At 59.7% G+C, this 17,500-nt stretch overlaps 1 non-coding gene across 1 annotated transcript; it reads left to right on the top strand.

Annotated features, from left to right (window-relative positions):
- Nucleotides 1–12,904: 12,904 nt before the first annotated feature.
- Nucleotides 12,905–13,023, top strand: LOC131860838 (5S ribosomal RNA). The gene has a single exon (XR_009359931.1). It is a non-coding gene; the product is annotated as a 5S ribosomal RNA (ribosomal RNA).
- Nucleotides 13,024–17,500: the final 4,477 nt, after the last annotated feature.

The raw sequence follows: 17,500 nt of genomic DNA, 5'->3' as shown, positions 1-17,500 counted from the left end.
CGTAGCACTCTTTTGTGCAACCGCCCAAACAACGCCCCCTCTACCCTCTGTCGAAACACTCGGCATTGCTGCTCCCTAAGGTGAGCTTCTCCTCATAGGCAATTCCGCTCTTATCCGGTCACGTTTGTGTGCCCGAATTTCGCAAGGCAACCTCCATGGGACATGGAAAAGACTCGAGAAGAGAGCTCGCTCACGGGAGAGAGAAGCCAAGGAGACCACGAGAGTGCTGAGAGTGGGACAGCGCTGAATAGGCGGGAGAAGCCTGCGCGTATAAACGGAGATATATATCCAATTGCAACGAAGGAACGTGCCAAAGATCGAGAACAATGGCAGAAATGCTAGTAACGTGCACTTCGGGACCAACGCATCACCGGAAGACAACCGCCAAACATCGAAAGAGTCGCGATGCTCCGCAACCTACGTGCAAAGCGGTCGCACACCGGGTAAGGGAGTGAGAGCCCCAAACATAGCTGGGCGAGGCGCTCACTCCGCTCTTTAATATCTCGTTAATACCGCCAAGGAAATGGCACAAGCACACACACACAAGCATCCTCGGAAGAGGACAGTTCGAGTGACAGGTCAAATCCAAGAGTTCCGAAGACTACCTCCAGGAACAATCGGGAACAAGACCGATTACAAGTCGTCGAGTCTGTTACTGGGCGAACACGAGATGCGCACAGGAAATCGATCAGCCCTCACAATGGCCCAAGGCCAGAGATCGGACTGCTACGATTTACCCCAACAATCATCGTGCCACTCTTCGCAGAGAGGTGATAGACGCCAACGAGCCCGCGCATAGCAATCGAGGTGTAAAAAGGGCGTTGAAGGCAGGAAGCCTGGACGAAAGAGGCTACGAGGTCACCTCGAAGCGGTCTAAGAATCGGGCGCACTTGGGGCGACTACCAGTGCCAACCCCTTATCCCGCGGTGCGTCCGACACACAGAAATTTCCAAGGCGGCCAAGGAGCCTCCCCGCATAGCAATCGGGGTGTGAGGTTACGGATGCAGCATTGATAGCAATCGAGGTGTGAGGCGAAGGATGCAGAAGTGAGAGCCGAGGGATGTAGCAGAGATAGCAATCGGGGTGTGTGATGCAGAAGAGATAGCAATCGAGGTGTGCGGTGGGAAGGGCCCAGCAGCCAGAATGCATGAAGCGACGGATGAAGCAGTGATGACAACCGGGCTGTGAGGAGAGGAGGGATGCAGCCAAGAAAGCAATCAGGGCTCGAGGCAAGGGATGCATCAAGGATAGCAATCATGTTGTGAGGCGAGATTCCAAAGGCTAAACGTGAGAGGCTGCAGGGTCGACTCAGAGAGGTCTATGCATGTGAGAGGCTGAAAGCAAGGTCGACTCGGAGCGGTCTATGCATCGGGCGCGCTTGGGGCGACTACCAGTGCCAACCCCTTATCCCGCGACGCGTCCGACAAAGAGAACATTCCAAGGCGGCAGAGGAGGTTACCAGCCGAAGGATGCAGTAGCAATAACAGGTATAGTTCCGCGGCGGCCGAGAAGACTCACCGCATAGGAATCGGGATGCGAGGCGAGGGATGCGGCGGGAAGGCCCCGACGGCTAAACGGAAGAGGCTGCAGGGCCGCCTCGGAATGGTCCAAGCATCGGATGCGATTGGGACGACTACCAGTGCCAACCCCTTATCCCGCGATGCGTCCGATACACAGATAGTTCCAAGGCGGCCGAGGAGCCTCACCGCATATCAATCGGGGTGCGAGGCGAGGGATGGGGCGGGAAGGCCCCAACGGCTAGACGGAAGAGGCTTCAGGGCCACCTCGGAATGGTCCAAGCATCGGACGCGCTTGGGGCGACTGCCAGTGCCAACCCCTTATCCCGCGATGCGTCCGATACACAGATGGTTCCAAGGCGGCCGAGGAGCCTCACCGCATAGCAATCGGGGGTGCGAGGCGAGGGATGGGGCGGGAAGGCCCCAACGGCTAGACGGAAGAGGCTTCAGGGCCGCCTAGGAATGGTCCAAGCATCGGACACGCTTGGGGCGACTACCAGTGACAGCCCCCTATCCCGCGATGCGTCCGATACGAAGATGGTTCCAAGGCGGCCGAGGAGCCTCACCGCATAGCAATCGGGGTGCGAGGTGGGGGATGCGGCGAGATGGCCCCAACGGCTAGACGGAAGAGGCCACAGGGCCGCGTCGGAATAGTCCAAGCATCGGACGCGCTTGGGGCGACTACCAGTGACAACCCCTTATCCCGCGATGCGTCCGATACGAAGATAGTTCCAAGGCGGCCGAGGAGCCTCACCGCATAGCAATCGGGGTGCGAGGTGGGGGATGCGGCGAGATGGCCCCAACGGCTAGACGGAAGAGGTTGCAGGGCCGCCTCGGAATAGTCCAAGCATCGGACGCGCTTGGGGCGACTACCAGTGACAACCCCTTATCCCGCGATGCGTCCGATACGAAGATAGTTCCAAGGCGGCCGAAGAGCCTCACCGCATAGCAATCGGGGTGCGAGGTGGGGGATGCGGCGAGATGGCCCCAACGGCTAGACGGAAGAGGCCACAGGGCCGCCTCGAAATAGTCCAAGCATCGGACGCGCTTGGGGCGACTACCAGTGACAACCCCTTATCCCGCGATGCGTCCGATACGAAGATAGTTCCCAGGCGGCCGAGGAGCCTCACCGCATAGCAATCGGGGTGCGAGGCGAGGGATGCGGCGAGATGGCCCCAAAGGCTAGACGGAAGAGGCTGCAGGGCTGCCTCGGAATAGTCCAAGCATCGGACGCGCTTGGGGCGACTACCACTGCCAACCCCTTATCCCGCGATGCGTCCGATACACAGATAGTTCCGAGGCGGCCGAGGAGGTGGGGGATGCGGCGAGATGGCCCCAACGGCTAGACGGAAGAGGCTGCAGGGCCGCCTCGGAATAGTCCAAGCATCGGACGCGCTTGGGGCGACTACCAGTGACAACCCCTTATCCCGCGATGCGTCCGATACACAGATAGTTCCGAGGCGGCCAAGGAGCCTCACCGCATAGCAATCGTGGTGCGAGGTGGGGGATGCGGCGAGATGGCCCCAACGGCTAGACGGAAGAGGCTGCAGGGCCGCCTCGGAATGGTCCAAGCATCGGATGCGCTTGGGGCGACTACCACTGCCAACCCCTTATCCCGCGATGCGTCCGATACACAGATAGTTCCAAGGCGGTCGAGGAGCCTCACAGCATAGCAATCAGGGTGCGAGGCGAGGGATGCGGCGAGAAAGCCCCAACGGCTAGAGGGAAGAGGCTTCAGGTCCGCCTCGGAATGGTCCAAGCATCGGACGCGCTTGGGGCGACTACCAATGACAACCCCTTATCCCGCGACGCGTCCGATACACAGATAGTTCCAAGGCGGCCGAGGAGCCTCACCGCATAGCAATCGGGGTGCGAGGCGAGGGATGCGGCGAGAAGGACCCAACGGCTACACGGAAGAGGCTTCGGGGCCGCCTCGGAATGGTCCAAGCATCGGACGCGCTTGGGGCGACTACCAGTGACAACCCCTTATCCCGCGACGCGTCCGATACACAGATAGTTCCAAGGCGGCCGAGGAGCCTCACCGCATAGCAATCGGGGTGCGAGGCGAGGGATGCGGCGAGAAGGACCCAACGGCTAGACGGAAGAGGCTTCGGGGCCGCCTCGGAATGGTCCAAGCATCGGACGCGCTTGGGGCGACTACCAGTGACAACCCCTTATCCCGCGACGCGTCCGATACACAGATAGTTCCAAGGCGGCCGAGGAGCCTCACCGCATAGCAATCGGGGTGCGAGGCGAGGGATGCGGCGAGAAGGACCCAACGGCTAGACGGAAGAGGCTTCGGGTCCGCCTCGGAATGGTCCAAGCATCGGACGCGCTTGGGGCGACTACCAGTGACAACCCCTTATCCCGCGACGCGTCCGATACACAGATAGTTCCAAGGCGGCCGAGGAGCCTCACCGCATAGCAATCGGGGTGCGAGGCGAGGGATGCGGCGAGAAGGACCCAACGGCTAGACGGAAGAGGCTTCGGGTCCGCCTCGGAATGGTCCAAGCATCGGACGCGCTTGGGGCGACTACCAGTGACAACCCCTTATCCCGCGACGCGTCCGATACACAGATAGTTCCAAGGCGGCCGAGGAGCCTCACCGCATAGCAATCGGGGTGCGAGGCGAGGGATGCGGCGAGAAGGACCCAACGGCTAGACGGAAGAGGCTTCGGGTCCGCCTCGGAATGGTCCAAGCATCGGACGCGCTTGGGGCGACTACCAGTGACAACCCCTTATCCCGCGACGCGTCCGATACACAGATAGTTCCAAGGCGGCCGAGGAGCCTCACCGCATAGCAATCGGGGTGCGAGGCGAGGGATGCGGCGAGAAGGACCCAACGGCTAGACGGAAGAGGCTTCGGGGCCGCCTCGGAATGGTCCAAGCATCGGACGCGCTTGGGGCGACTACCAGTGACAACCCCTTATCCCGCGACGCGTCCGATACACAGATAGTTCCGAGGCGGCCGAGGAGCCTCACCGCATAGCAATCGGGGTGCGAGGCGAAGGATGCGGCGAGAAGGACCCAACGGCTAGACGGAAGAGGCTTCGGGTCCGCCTCGGAATGGTCCAAGCATCGGACGCGCTTGGGGCGACTACCAGTGACAACCCCTTATCCCGCGACGCGTCCGATACACAGATAGTTCCAAGGCGGCCGAGGAGCCTCACCGCATAGCAATCGGGGTGCGAGGCGAGGGATGCGGCAAGAAGGACCCAACGGCTAGACAGAAGAGGCTTCAGGGCCGCCTCGGAATGGTCCAAGCATCGAACGCGCTTGGGGCGACTACCAGTGACAACCCCTTATCCCGCGACGCGTCCGATACACAGATAGTTCCGAGGCGGCCGAGGAGCCTCACCGCATAGCAATCGGGGTGCGAGGCGAGGGATGCGGCGAGAAGGACCCAACGGCTAGACGGAAGAGGCTTCAGGGCCGCCTCGGAATGGTCCAAGCATCGGACGCGCTTGGGGCGACTACCAGTGACAACCCCTTATCCCGCGACGCGTCCGATACACAGATAGTTCCGAGGCGGCCGAGGAGCCTCACCGCATAGCAATCGGGGTGCGAGGCGAGGGATGCGGCGAGAAGGACCCAACGGCTAGACGGAAGAGGCTTCAGGGCCGCCTCGGAATGGTCCAAGCATCGGACGCGCTTGGGGCGACTACCAATGACAACCCCTTATCCCGCGACGCGTCCGATACACAGATAGTTCCGAGGCGGCCGAGGAGCCTCACCGCATAGCAATCGGGGTGCGAGGCGAGGGATGCGGCGAGAAGGACCCAACGGCTAGACGGAAGAGGCTTCAGGGCCGCCTCGGAATGGTCCAAGCATCGGACGCGCTTGGGGCGACTACCAGTGACAACCCCTTATCCCGCGACGCGTCCGATACACAGATAGTTCCGAGGCGGCCGAGGAGCCTCACCGCATAGCAATCGGGGTGCGAGGCGAGGGATGCGGCGAGAAGGACCCAATGGCTAGACGGAAGAGGCTTCAGGGCCGCCTCGGAATGGTCCAAGCATCGGACGCGCTTGGGGCGACTACCGTTGCCAACCCCTTATCCCGCGATGCGTCTGATACACAGATAGTTCCGAGGCGGCCGAGGAGCCTCACCGCATAGCAATCGGGTTGCGAGGCAGATTATTGGGAAGGGAACCCCCTGGGATGCGGCTCAAGCAGTGCCCAAAGGGACTGGAATGCGGAATCACATCGAGAGACCCAAATGCTATACGAGGGCTCAAATCGAATTATCGATTTGGCCACGACATGGACGCATCGGAACGACTACCTTTGCCGAACCACTCGCAATTGCATCCATACCGAAACCAATAGACATTTCCGTTAGAGCCCTCGCATAGCATTCGGGAATCTCGCATGCCCCTCTAAATCGACCAATGCTGGCGCTCAATGAAAATCCGAGCGCTACCACCGTTCGAGCGCCAGCATTGGTCGAGTTAGAGGGGCACGGGGGAGAATGCTCCAGTCAACACCTCCCCTATATAAGTTATTTGTCCGATTCTCGCACAACCGTAGTCTGCCTCGTCGAATCAAACAACGGTCCCAGATTCCGACTTCCGTTCCGTAGAGACCCAAAAGCTAGATGGAGGCTCGCAAGAAAGAGTGTCGGCGCATAGCAATCGGGTTTCTCGAACGTTTAGGGACCGAGCTCACTTGCGGATAGGGCAAAATCCGCCAAGCAACCCAAAAGCTAGACGGGGGCTCGAATCGAATCGCCTAGGCGGCCACAACAACGACGTGTTGGATCGACTACCAGTGCCAAACCATTCAGCAAGACTAGTCTGTGTCGAGGCCGGATAGAGATTCTCAGAGAGCGCCCGCATAGCATTTAGGAGACCTGCCGCGTCCCTCACACTCGACAAATGGTGGTGCACGTTTATAAATCCGAGCGATCCCAACCCTTTCAAGCACCAACATCGGTCGAGATAGAGGGGCACGGAGGGGGCTGCGTGAGACAACACAGTCCCCTATATAAGTTATTTGTCCGATTCTCACACATCCGAAGAATGGTCATCAAATCGGAAAACAGCCCAAACTTCCGACTTCCGTCCCAGAAAGCCCAAGAGCTATCTAAAACGTTCATGGCCGGAACTCGATCGCGGCTATACCAGTCCGCCAAGCAACCCAAAAGCTAGACTGGAGCTCTAGTCGAATCACCTCTGTGGCCATTGCAAGGACGTGTTGGAGCGACTACCATTGCCGAACCATTCCGCAGGTCGAGTCCATACCAAGGCCGCATAGAGATTCACGATGAGCTCCTGCATAGCAATCAGGAGACTTGCCGTGTCCATCACAATCGATAAATCCTGGTGCAAGATTTTTGCATCCGAGCGCTCCAACCAGTCGAGCACCAGCATCAATCGACATAAACGGGCACGGGGGGAGGATGCTCGAGAACACTACCTCCCCTATATAAGTTATTTGTCCGATTCTCAAGCAGCCGAAGTCTGGTCATCGAATCGGGTCAAAGACCACAACTTCCGACTTTACCCACAATGCAAGTCATCGAATCGAACATCGGCCCCCGAGTCGGACTCCATGCGTATGTCAGGTCATCGGACCCAAATTCCGCCTTCCTGCGCATGGCGGGCCATCAATATCAACTCGGTCATCGGACCCAAACTCCGCCTTTTTGCGTATGGCACGCCTTCAAATCGGTCATCGGACCCAAATTCCGCCTTCCTGTGCATGGCGGGCCATCAACATCAACTCGGTCATCGGACCCAAATTCCGCCTTTCTGCGCATGGCACGCCATCAACTCGGTCATCGGACCCAAATTCCGCCTTCCTGCGCATGGCAGGTCATCGGACACAAATTCAGACCTCGCCAATATGCCTACGTATCGAATCGGTCATCGGACCCAACTTCCGACTTCATCCATACTGTAGGGTCTTTGAGGTTGGCGCGGTGCGCTCAACCCAGGGAGTCGACCCATCGAAGCATACACCTCCCCTATATAAGCTATTTGTCCGATTCCCACACCTGTGTAGTTTGCACCTCTGACCAGGACATCGACCCCAACTTCCGAACTCGACTGCAACGACGGCACCAGCGCCTTGGTGCGCACCTTGCGACGCACAGTCCCAACATTCGCCTTCCTGCACATGGCAGGTCATCGGACCCAAATTCCGACCTCGCGAGTATGCCTACATATCGAATCGGTCATCGGACCCAACTTCCGACTTCATCCATACCGTAGGGTCTTTGAGGTTGGCGCGGTGCGCTCAACCCGGGGAGTCGACCCAACGAAGCATACACCTCCCCTATATAAGCTATTTGTCCGATTCCCACACCTGTGTAGTTTGCACCTCCGATCAAGACATCGACCCCAACTTCCGAACTCGCCTCCAACGACCGAACCAGCGCCTTGGTGCGCACCTTGCAACGCACAGTGCCAACATTCGCCTTCCTGCACGTGGCAGGTCATCGGACCCAAATTCCGACCTCGCGAGTATGCCTACATATCGAATCGGTCATCGGACCCAACTTCCGACTTCATCCATACCGTAGGGTCTTTGAGGTTGGCGCGGTGCGCTCAACCCGGGGAGTCGACCCAACGAAGCATACACCTCCCCTATATAAGCTATTTGTCCGATTCCCACACCTGTGTAGCTTGCACCTCCGATCAGGACATCGACCCCAACTTCCGAACTCGACTAAAAAGACCGCACCAGCGCCTTGGTGTGCACCTTGCAACGCACAGTGCCAACATTCGCCTTCCTGCACATGGCAGGTCATCGGACCCAAATTCCGACCTCATGAGCATACCTACTAATCGAATCGGTCATCGGACCCAACTTCCGACTTCATCCATACCGTAGGGTCTTTGAGGTTGGCGCGGTGCGCTCAACCTGGGGAGTCGACCCATCGAAGCATACACCTCCCCTATATAAGCTATTTGTCCGATTCCGACACCTGTGTAGTTTGCACCTCCGCTCAGGACATCGACCCCAACTTCCGAACTCGCCTGCAACGACCGAACCAGCGCCTTGGTGCGCACCAAAAGTGCGCACTTTTGGAGGGCACTTTTGTGCGCTCCAAAGGTGCGCACTTTTGGAGGGCACTTTTCTGCGCTCCAAAGGTGCGCACTTTTGGAGGGCACTTTTTGGAGGGCACTTTTCTGCGCTCCAAAGGTGCGCACTTTTGGAGGGCACTTTTTGGAGGGCACTTTTCTGCGCTCCAAAGGTGCGCACTTTTGGAGGGCACTTTTTGGAGGGCACTTTTCTGCGCTCCAAAGGTGCGCACTTTTGGAGGGCACTTTTTGGAGGGCACTTTTCTGCGCTCCAAAGGTGCGCACTTTTGGAGGGCACTTTTTGGAGGGCACTTTTCTGCGCTCCAAAGGTGCGCACTTTTGGAGGGCACTTTTTGGAGGGCACTTTTCTGCGCTCCAAAGGTGCGCACTTTTGGAGGGCACTTTTTGGAGGGCACTTTTCTGCGCTCCAAAGGTGCGCACTTTTGGAGGGCACTTTTTGGAGGGCACTTTTCTGCGCTCCAAAGGTGCGCACTTTTGGAGGGCACTTTTCTGCACTCCAAAGGTGCGCACTTTTGGAGGGCACTTTTTGGAGGGCACTTTTGTGCGCTCCAAAGGTGCGCACTTTTGGAGGGCACTTTTGTGCACTCCAAAGGTGCGCACTTTTGGAGGGCACTTTTCCTGCGCTCCAAAGGTGCACACCTAGGTGAGCACCTTCGACCACACCTTGTAGCACACCAAACTCTGACTTTCGACTTCATCCGCAATGCAGGGTCTTTGAGGTTGGCGCAATGCGCACAACCAGGGGAGTCGACCCATCAAACCCAACACCTCCCCTATATAAGCTATTTGTCTGATTCTCATACATGCGTAGCCTGCAGGAGCAATTAGGACATCGACCCCAACTTTCGGCTTCTAAACGAAAACAAGGTCTTTGAGGTTGGTGTAATGCGAACAACTAGGGGAGTCAACCCATCAAACCCAACACCTCCCCTATATAAGCTATTTGTCTGATTCTCATACATGTGTAGTCTACAGGAGCAATTAGGACATCGACCCCAACTTTTGACTTCTTAACGAAAACAAGGTCTTTGAGGTTGACGTAATGCGCACAACCAGGGGAGTCGACCCATCAAACCCAACACCTCCCCTATATAAGCTATTTGTCCGATTCTCATACATGTGTAGCCTGCAGGAGCCATTAGGACATTGACCCCAACTTTTGACTTCTTAACGAAAACAAGGTCTTTGAGGTTGGCGTAATGCGCACAACCAAGGGAGTTGACCCATCAAACCCAACACCTCCCCTATATAAGCTATTTGTCTGATTCTCATACATGTGTAGCCTGCAACAACGATTAGGACATCCACCCCAACTTCTGAATTCGTCTGCGTTGACCGCACCAAAGGTGCACGCCTTGGTGCTCACCAAAATCCGACTTCCGACTTCTTCTGCTATGCGGGGTCTTTGAGGTTGGCGCAGTGCGCACAACCAGGGGAGTCAACCCACCGAATGCAACACCTCCCCTATATAAGCTATTTGTCTGATTCTCATACATGCGTAGACTGCAGCAATGATTAGGACATCCACCCCAACTTTTGACTTCTTAAACAAGACAGGGTCTTTGAAGTTGGTGCAGTGCACACAACCAGGGGAGTCGACCCATCAAACGCAACACCTCCCCTATATAAAGCTATTTGTCCGATTCTCATACGTGTAGTCTGCAGCAGCGATTAGGACATCGACCCCAACTTCCGAATTCGTTTGCATTGACCGCACCAAAGGTGCACACCTTGGTGTGCACCCTGGAGTGCACTTTGGTGCTCACCTCGGTGCACACTTTGGTGTGCACCTCGGTGTGCACCAAAGGTGCACACCTTGGAGCGCACCAAAGGTGTACACTTTGGAGCGCACCACATAGGGTCTTTGAGAGGTTGGCGCAGTGCGCACACCAAGGTGGGTGTTGAGGTGCGTGCCGAGGTGGGTGGGTGCTAGGGTGCGCTCCATGGTGGGTGCCAGGGTGGGTGCGTGCTAGGGTGGATTCCAAAGAGGGTCATAGGGTGGGTGCCAAGGTGGGTTGGTGATATAGTGGGTTCAAAGGTGGGTACTAGGGTGGGTTCCAAGGTGGGTCACAAGTTGGGTGCCAGGATGCGTGGGTGTTAGGTTGGGTGCCAAGGTGGGCTCCTGCGTGGGTGGGTGCTAGGGTGGGTTTCAAGGTGGACGCGAGGGCGGGTGCCAAGGTGGGTAACAAGTTGGGTGTTAGGATGGGTGAGTGCTACAGTGGGTGCCAAGGTGGGTGGGTGCTAAGGTGGATGCCAAGGTGGTTCACAGGGTGGGTGGGTTCTAGGGTGAGTTCCAAGGTGGGTCACAGGTTCAGTGCTAGGGTGGGTGTCAAGGCGGGTGTCGAGGTGCCTGGGTGCTAGGGTGTGGATGCCAATGTGGGTCATAGGGTGGGTACTAGGGTGGGCTGCAATGTGGGTGCCAAGGTGGGTAACATGCTCGGTGGGTTCTAAATTGGGTGCCAGGGTGGGTGTGCACCCACCTTGCCCGAGGTGGGTGCCAAGGTGCCAGTGTGGGTGGGTGCTAAGGTGGATGCCAAGGTGGGTGAGAAGGTGGGTGATAGGTTGAGTGGTAGGATGGGTGGGTGCCAAGATGGGTCACAGGGTGGGTGCAAGGGTGGGTAGGTGCTAGGGTTGGTGTCAGGGTGGGTGGGTGCTAGGTTGGGTTCCAAGGTGGGTGCGAGGGTGAGTGTCAAGGTGGGTCACAGGTTAGGTGCTAGGATGGGTGAGTGCTAGGGTGCAAAGGTGCCAGGGTGGGTGCTAGGATGGGTCGATGCTAGGGTGAGTGGCAAGGTGGGTCCACAAGTGTCAAGGTGGGTGCCGAGGTGGGTGCCAAGTCGGCGACTGCTATGGTGGATGCCAAGGTGGGTCACGGGGTGGGTGCCAAGTTGCTAGGTTGGGTTCCAAGGTGGGTGCCAACGTGGGTGCTAGGGTGCGTGGGTTAAAGGGTGTGTCACAACGTGGGTGCCAGGATGGGTGCGCACCCACACTGGCCAAGACGGGTGCGGGTGCAAGGTTGGGTTCCAAGCCCGGTCACAGGCTGGGTGCTAGGATGGGTGGGTGCCAAGGTGGGCACCAGGGTGGGTGCACCCACCCTGGCCAAGGTGGGTCACGGGGTGGGTCCTAGGGTGGGTAACGGGGTGGGTACTAAGGTGCGTGCCAAGGTGGGTCATAGGGTGGGTGCCAAGGTGGGCACCAGGGTGGGTGTGCACCAACCCTAGCCAGGGTAGGTCACGGGGTGGTTGTCGGGGTGGGCGTCAAGGAGCCAAGGTGGGTGGCAAGTAGCCAAGTTGCGTGCCAAGGTGGGTGTCGGGGTGGGTGCCAAGGATCCAAGGTGGGTGCCAAGGAACCAAGGTGGGTGTCTGGGTGGGTGCCGAGGTGGGAGCCAGGGTGGGTCCCAAGGTGAGTGCAAAGGTGGGTGCGAGGGTCAAGGTGAGTGCCAATGTGGGTTCCAAGGTGCCAGGGTCAGGGTGAGTGCCAATGTGGGTTCAAAGGTGCTAAGTTGGGTGCGAGGTTGGGTGCGAGGGTGGGTGGGTGCCAAGGTGTGCTAGGTGGAAGCCCGGGTGGGTCGGCATCCCATGGGTGTCGAGTTGGGTGCCTGATGGGTGCTTCTTGTCAAGTTTTAGTCGTCGGGACTCATTTCGAGCCTTAGAGGTCGTTTCTTGTCCGGTTGCCCTGTCTTCGACCTGGGAACCCAATTTTGGTCCTCGGGTCCCATTTTTTTTTGTCTCGCATCCCACTTTTGGCCTGTGGCCTTTTCGGGGTCGATTCTCGTTTTGGGCATCAGAGCATGTTTCTTCTCCTAAAACCCAATATTTGTTTATTAAGTCTCGGAACACATTTTTGTTCTCGTGGACCCATCATGGGTCTTGGAACGCATTTGTGGTCCTTGGGTCCCATTTTGCATCCCGAAACTTGTGTTTTGGTGCTTGATCCCTATTTTGGGTGCCCACCTTGCACCAAGTGCGCACCCGGGGCAAACCGAGCGCCTTGGTGCACCGGGGCAAGATCGAGCGTGCACCCGAGGCGCCCCGAACATGCACCAAGGTGCACTCGGCCCACATGTGAGCGCAGGTCGTTGCGCCCGAGGTGGTGTGTGGGCACCGCGTTGCAGACGGGACACTGCACGCACACGACGCCCCCTCCAGGTGCACGCACGTAGGCCGGGCCGGGTGCACACCCGACGCCCTAGCAAGGTGCGCGCACCCGGGCAGGGCTCACACTTGGCGAACGGGGCGCACTTCGCGAGGGAGGGTGTGCACCTCGACGGGGGTGGGTGGCCGGGGTGGATTCGCACGTGGGTCGCGGTTTGCTAAGTACACACTGCGACAAGCTCATAACGGGTGCGATCATACCAGCGTTAGTGCACCGGATCCCATCAGAACTCCGCAGTTAAGCGCGCTTGGGCCGGAGTAGTACTGGGATGGGTGACCTCCCGGGAAGTCCCGGTGTTGCACCCTTTTTTAGTTTTTCGCCGGGCGTCGCAATGCTATTTGAATAAACCTTTTGCCCGTTTGCGTTCTCGTCGGGGCCGGGCCGGGCCGGGGTGCGCTGCCCGCACTATCGCGCGCGCGGGGGGCGACACCGAGCGCGCACCCGAGGCGCCCCGAGCACACAGGCCACGGTGCAACCCGGGCGTTGTGCGCGCACCCCGGTGCGCCCGAGGTGCTGCGCGCGCACCCAGGTGAAATCGGTGTGCACCTCGGCCAGTGCGCGCTCGGTCGAGTCGCGCACGTTGGCCAAGGTGCACGGTGATGTTTCTTACTCTAAGGTTCCGCACCAGACGCCCGGGACAGGTGAGCGAAGCTGGGCGGGGCCGGGTGCGCGGCCGGGGCAGGTGCACGCAGCTGGAGAGAGCTTTGGAGCACACTTCGGAGCGCACCAATGATGCGCTCCATTCAAAAGTTTCCTGAAAAGGCAAAAAAAGTTGAGATTATAGAATTTCCCACTTGAGAGATTGTAAAAAAAAAAAATTTAAAATGAAGGAAACGCGGGTGCCAAGGTGTGCGCGCCCGGGTGCGCAGCCCAGCCAAGGTGTGCGCACCAAGGCGCCCACCCTGGCGAAGGTGCACGCAAGGTGCGCACCCGAGGCAAACCGGACAATTAACCCAACTTTCGACTTCGCGCGCACCTGCGCACCTTGGAGCGCACTTCGGAGCGCTCCTTGGTGCGCACCAATCTTGGGCACCTCGGAGTGCACCATGGCGCCCACCAAGGTGCGCACCCGGGGCAAACCGAGCTCCGACTTCGTGCGCACCTTGGAGCGCACGAAAGGTGCGCACCATGGCGCCCACCAAGGTGCGCAGCCCAGCCAAGGCGTGCGCATCAAGGTGCGCACCCTGGCGAAGGTGCGCACCCGGGGCAAACCGAGCTCCGACTTCGTGCGCACCTTGGAGCGCACAAAAGGTGCGCAACCCAGCCAAGGTGTGCGCACCCCGGTCAAACCGAGCTCCGAATCGTGCGCACCAGAGGTGCACGCCATCGTGCGCACCTTGGAGCACACTTCGGAGCCCTCCTTGGTGCGCGCCGATGTTGCGCACCTCGGAGCGCACCCGGGGAAAACAATGCAATTAACCCGACTTTCGACTTCGTGGGCACCTCGGAGCGCTCTCGGGTTCGCACCTCGGAGCACACCGAGGTGCGCACCTTTGATGCGCTGCCTTCACCAATTTCCAGAAAAGGCAAGAAAACATTGAGAAGGTGTGCGCACCGAGGTGCCCACCCTGGCGAAGGTGCACGCGAGGTGCGCACCCGGGGCAAACCGGGCTCCGACTTCGTGCACGCCGCACCTTGGAGCACACTTCGGAGCGCTCCTTGGTGCGCACCAGGGCGCGCAACCCAGCCGAGGTGCCCACCCCGGCGAAGGTGCACGCGAGGTGCGCACCCGGGGCAAACCGGGCTCCGACTTCGTGCACGCCATGGTGCCCACCGCGGCGAAGGTGCACGCGAGGTGCGCACCCGGGGCAAACCGGGCTCCGACTTCGTGCACGCCGCACCTTGGAGCACACTTCGGAGCGCTCCTTGGTGCGCACCATGGTGCCCACCAGGGCGCGCAACCCCGCCGAAGGTGCACGCGAGGTGCGCACCCGGGGCAAACCGGGCTCCGACTTCGTGCACGCCGCACCTTGGAGCACACTTCGGAGCGCTCCTTGGTGCGCACCATGGTGCCCACCAGGGCGCGCAACCCCACCGAAGGTGCACGCGAGGTGCGCACCCGGGGCAAACCGGGCTCCGACTTCGTGCACGCCATGGTGCGCACCGCGGCGAAGGTGCGCACCCGGGGCAAACCGGGCTCCGACTTCGTGCACGCCGCACCTTGGAGCACACTTCGGAGCGCTCCTTGGTGCGCACCAGGGCGCGCAACCCAGCCGAGGTGCCCACCCCGGCGAAGGTGCACGCGAGGTGCGTACCCGGGGCAAACCGGGCTCCGACTTCGTGCACGCCGCACCTTGGAGCACACTTCGGAGCGCTCCTTGGTGCGCACCATGGTGCCCACCAGGCCGCGCAACCCAGCCAAGGTGTGCGCACCAAGGTGCACGCGAGGTGCGCACCCGGGGCAAACCGGGGTCCGACTTCGTGCACGCCGCACCTTGGAGCACACATCGGGGCGCTCCCGGGTTCGCACCGGCGTTGCGCACCGTGGTGGGCACCTCGGAGCACACCAAGGTGGGCAGCGAGGTGCGCACCTTTGATGCGATGCCTTCACTAATTTCCATAAAAGGCAAAAAAAAAACGAGATTTTAAAATTTCCGTTTTGAAAGATAGTGAGAAAAAGGGAATGCTGGTGCCATCTTGAGCCCGCCCTGGTGCGCAGCCCAGCCAAGGTGTGCGCACCAAGGTGCCCACCCTGGCGAAGGTGCGCGCCCGGGCAATTAACCCAACTTCCAACTTCGCGCGCGCCAGGGTGGGAGCGCACCCAACAACCGGGCCTGGGAAGAGCCAATGCGAGAAACCCCACCAAACGCTCTGACAAAAAAAGAGGGGGCGCTCCAGTAACCCCGCTTCGGAGCGCACCCTGGGCAAACCCAGCCAAGGTGCCCACCCCGGCCAAGGTGCAGGCGAGGTGCGCACCCGGGGCAAACCGGGCTCCGACAACGTGCACGCCGCACCTTGGAGCACACTTCGTAGCGCTCCCGGGTGCGCACCTCAGAGCACACCAAGGTGGGCAGCGAGGTGCGCACCTTTGATGCGCTGCCTTCACTAATTTCCAGAAAAGGCAAAAAAAAAAGGAGATTTTAAAATTTCCGTTTTGAAAGATAGTGAAAAAAACGGAACGCGCGTGCCATCTTGAGCCCGCCCTGGTGCGCAGCCCAGGTAAGGTGCCCACCCTGGCAAAGGTGCGCACCCGGGCAATTAACCCTACTTCCGACTTCGTGCGCGCCAGGGTGGCAACCGGGCCTCGGAAGAGCCAATGCGAGAAACCCCACCAAACGCTCCGACAAAAAAAGAGGCGGCGCTCCAATAACCCCGCTTCGGAGCGCAGCCGGGGCAAACCCAGCCAAGGTGCCCACCCCGACGAAGGTGCACGCGAGGTGCGCACCCGGGGCAAACCGGGCTCCGACAACGTGCACGCAGCACCTTGGAGCACACTTCGAAGCACTCCCGGGTGCCCACCGGCGTTGCGCACCGTGGTGGGCAGCGAGGTGCGCACCTTTGATGCGCTGCCTTCACTAATTTCCAGAAAAAGGCAAAAAAAAATGAGATTTTAAAATTTCCGTTTTGAAAGATAGTGAAAAAAAAGGAACGCGGGTGCCATCTTGAGCCCGCCCTGGTGCGCAGCCCAGGCAAGGCATGCGCACCAAGGTGCCCACCCGAGGTGCACACCCGGGGCAAACCGGGCTCCGACTTCGTGCAGGCCGCACCTTGGAGCACACTTCGGAGCGCTCCTTGGTGCGCACCATGGTGCCCACCAGGGCGCGCAACCCAGCCAAGGTCTGCACACCAAGGTGCCCACCCCGGCGAAGGTGCACGCGAGGTGCGCACCCGGGGCAAACCGGGCTCCGACTTCGTGCACGCCATGGTGCCCACCGCGGCGAAGGTGCACGCGAGGTGCGCACCCGGGGCAAACCGGGCTCCGACTTCGTGCACGCCGCACCTTGGAGCACACTTCGGAGCGCTCCTTGGTGCGCACCATGGTGCCCACCAGGGCGCGCAACCCAGCCAAGGTGTGCGCACCAAGGTGCACGCGAGGTGCGCACCCGGGGCAAACCGGGGTCCGACTTCGTGCACGCCGCACCTTGGAGCACACATCGGAGCGCTCCCAGGTTCGCACCAGCGTTGCGCACCTTTGATGCGCTGCCTTCACTAATTTCCAGAAAAGGCAAAAAAAAACGAGATTTTAAAATTTCCGTTCTGAAAGATAGTGAAAAAAACGGAACGCGGGTGCCATCTTGAGCCCTTCCTGGTGCGCAGCCCAGGCAAGTTGTGCGCACCAAGGTGCCCACCCTGGCGGAGGTGCGCGCCCGGGGCAATCCGGGCTCCGACTTCGTGCACTGCATGGTGCCCACCAAGGCGCGCAACCCAGCCAAGGTGCCCACCGCAGCGAAGGTGCACGCGAGGTGCGCACCCGAGGTGCACACCCGGGGCAAACCGGGCTCCGACTTCGTGCACGCCGCACCTTGGAGCACACTTCAGAGCGCTCCTTGGTGCGCACCAGGGCGCGCAACCCAACCAAGGTCTGCACACCAAGGTGCTCACCCCGGCGAAGGTGCACGCGAGGTGCGCACCCGGGGCAAACCGGGCTCGGACTTCGTGCACGCCGCACCTTGGAGCACACATCGGAGCGCTCCCGGGTTCGCACCAGCATTGCGCACCTTTGATGCGCTGCCTTCACTAATTTCCAGAAAAGGCAAAAAAAAAAAAAAAAACGAGATTTTAAAATTTCCGTTTTGAAAGATAGTGAAAAAAACGGAACGCGGGTGCCATCTTGAGCCCGCC

Source organism: Cryptomeria japonica, unplaced genomic scaffold, assembly GCF_030272615.1.
Source record: "Cryptomeria japonica unplaced genomic scaffold, Sugi_1.0 HiC_scaffold_15, whole genome shotgun sequence".
Taxonomy (NCBI): Eukaryota; Viridiplantae; Streptophyta; class Pinopsida; order Cupressales; family Cupressaceae; genus Cryptomeria; species Cryptomeria japonica.
The sequence above is the reverse complement of the archived record's forward strand: the minus strand, read 5'-3'. Positions and strand labels throughout refer to the sequence as shown.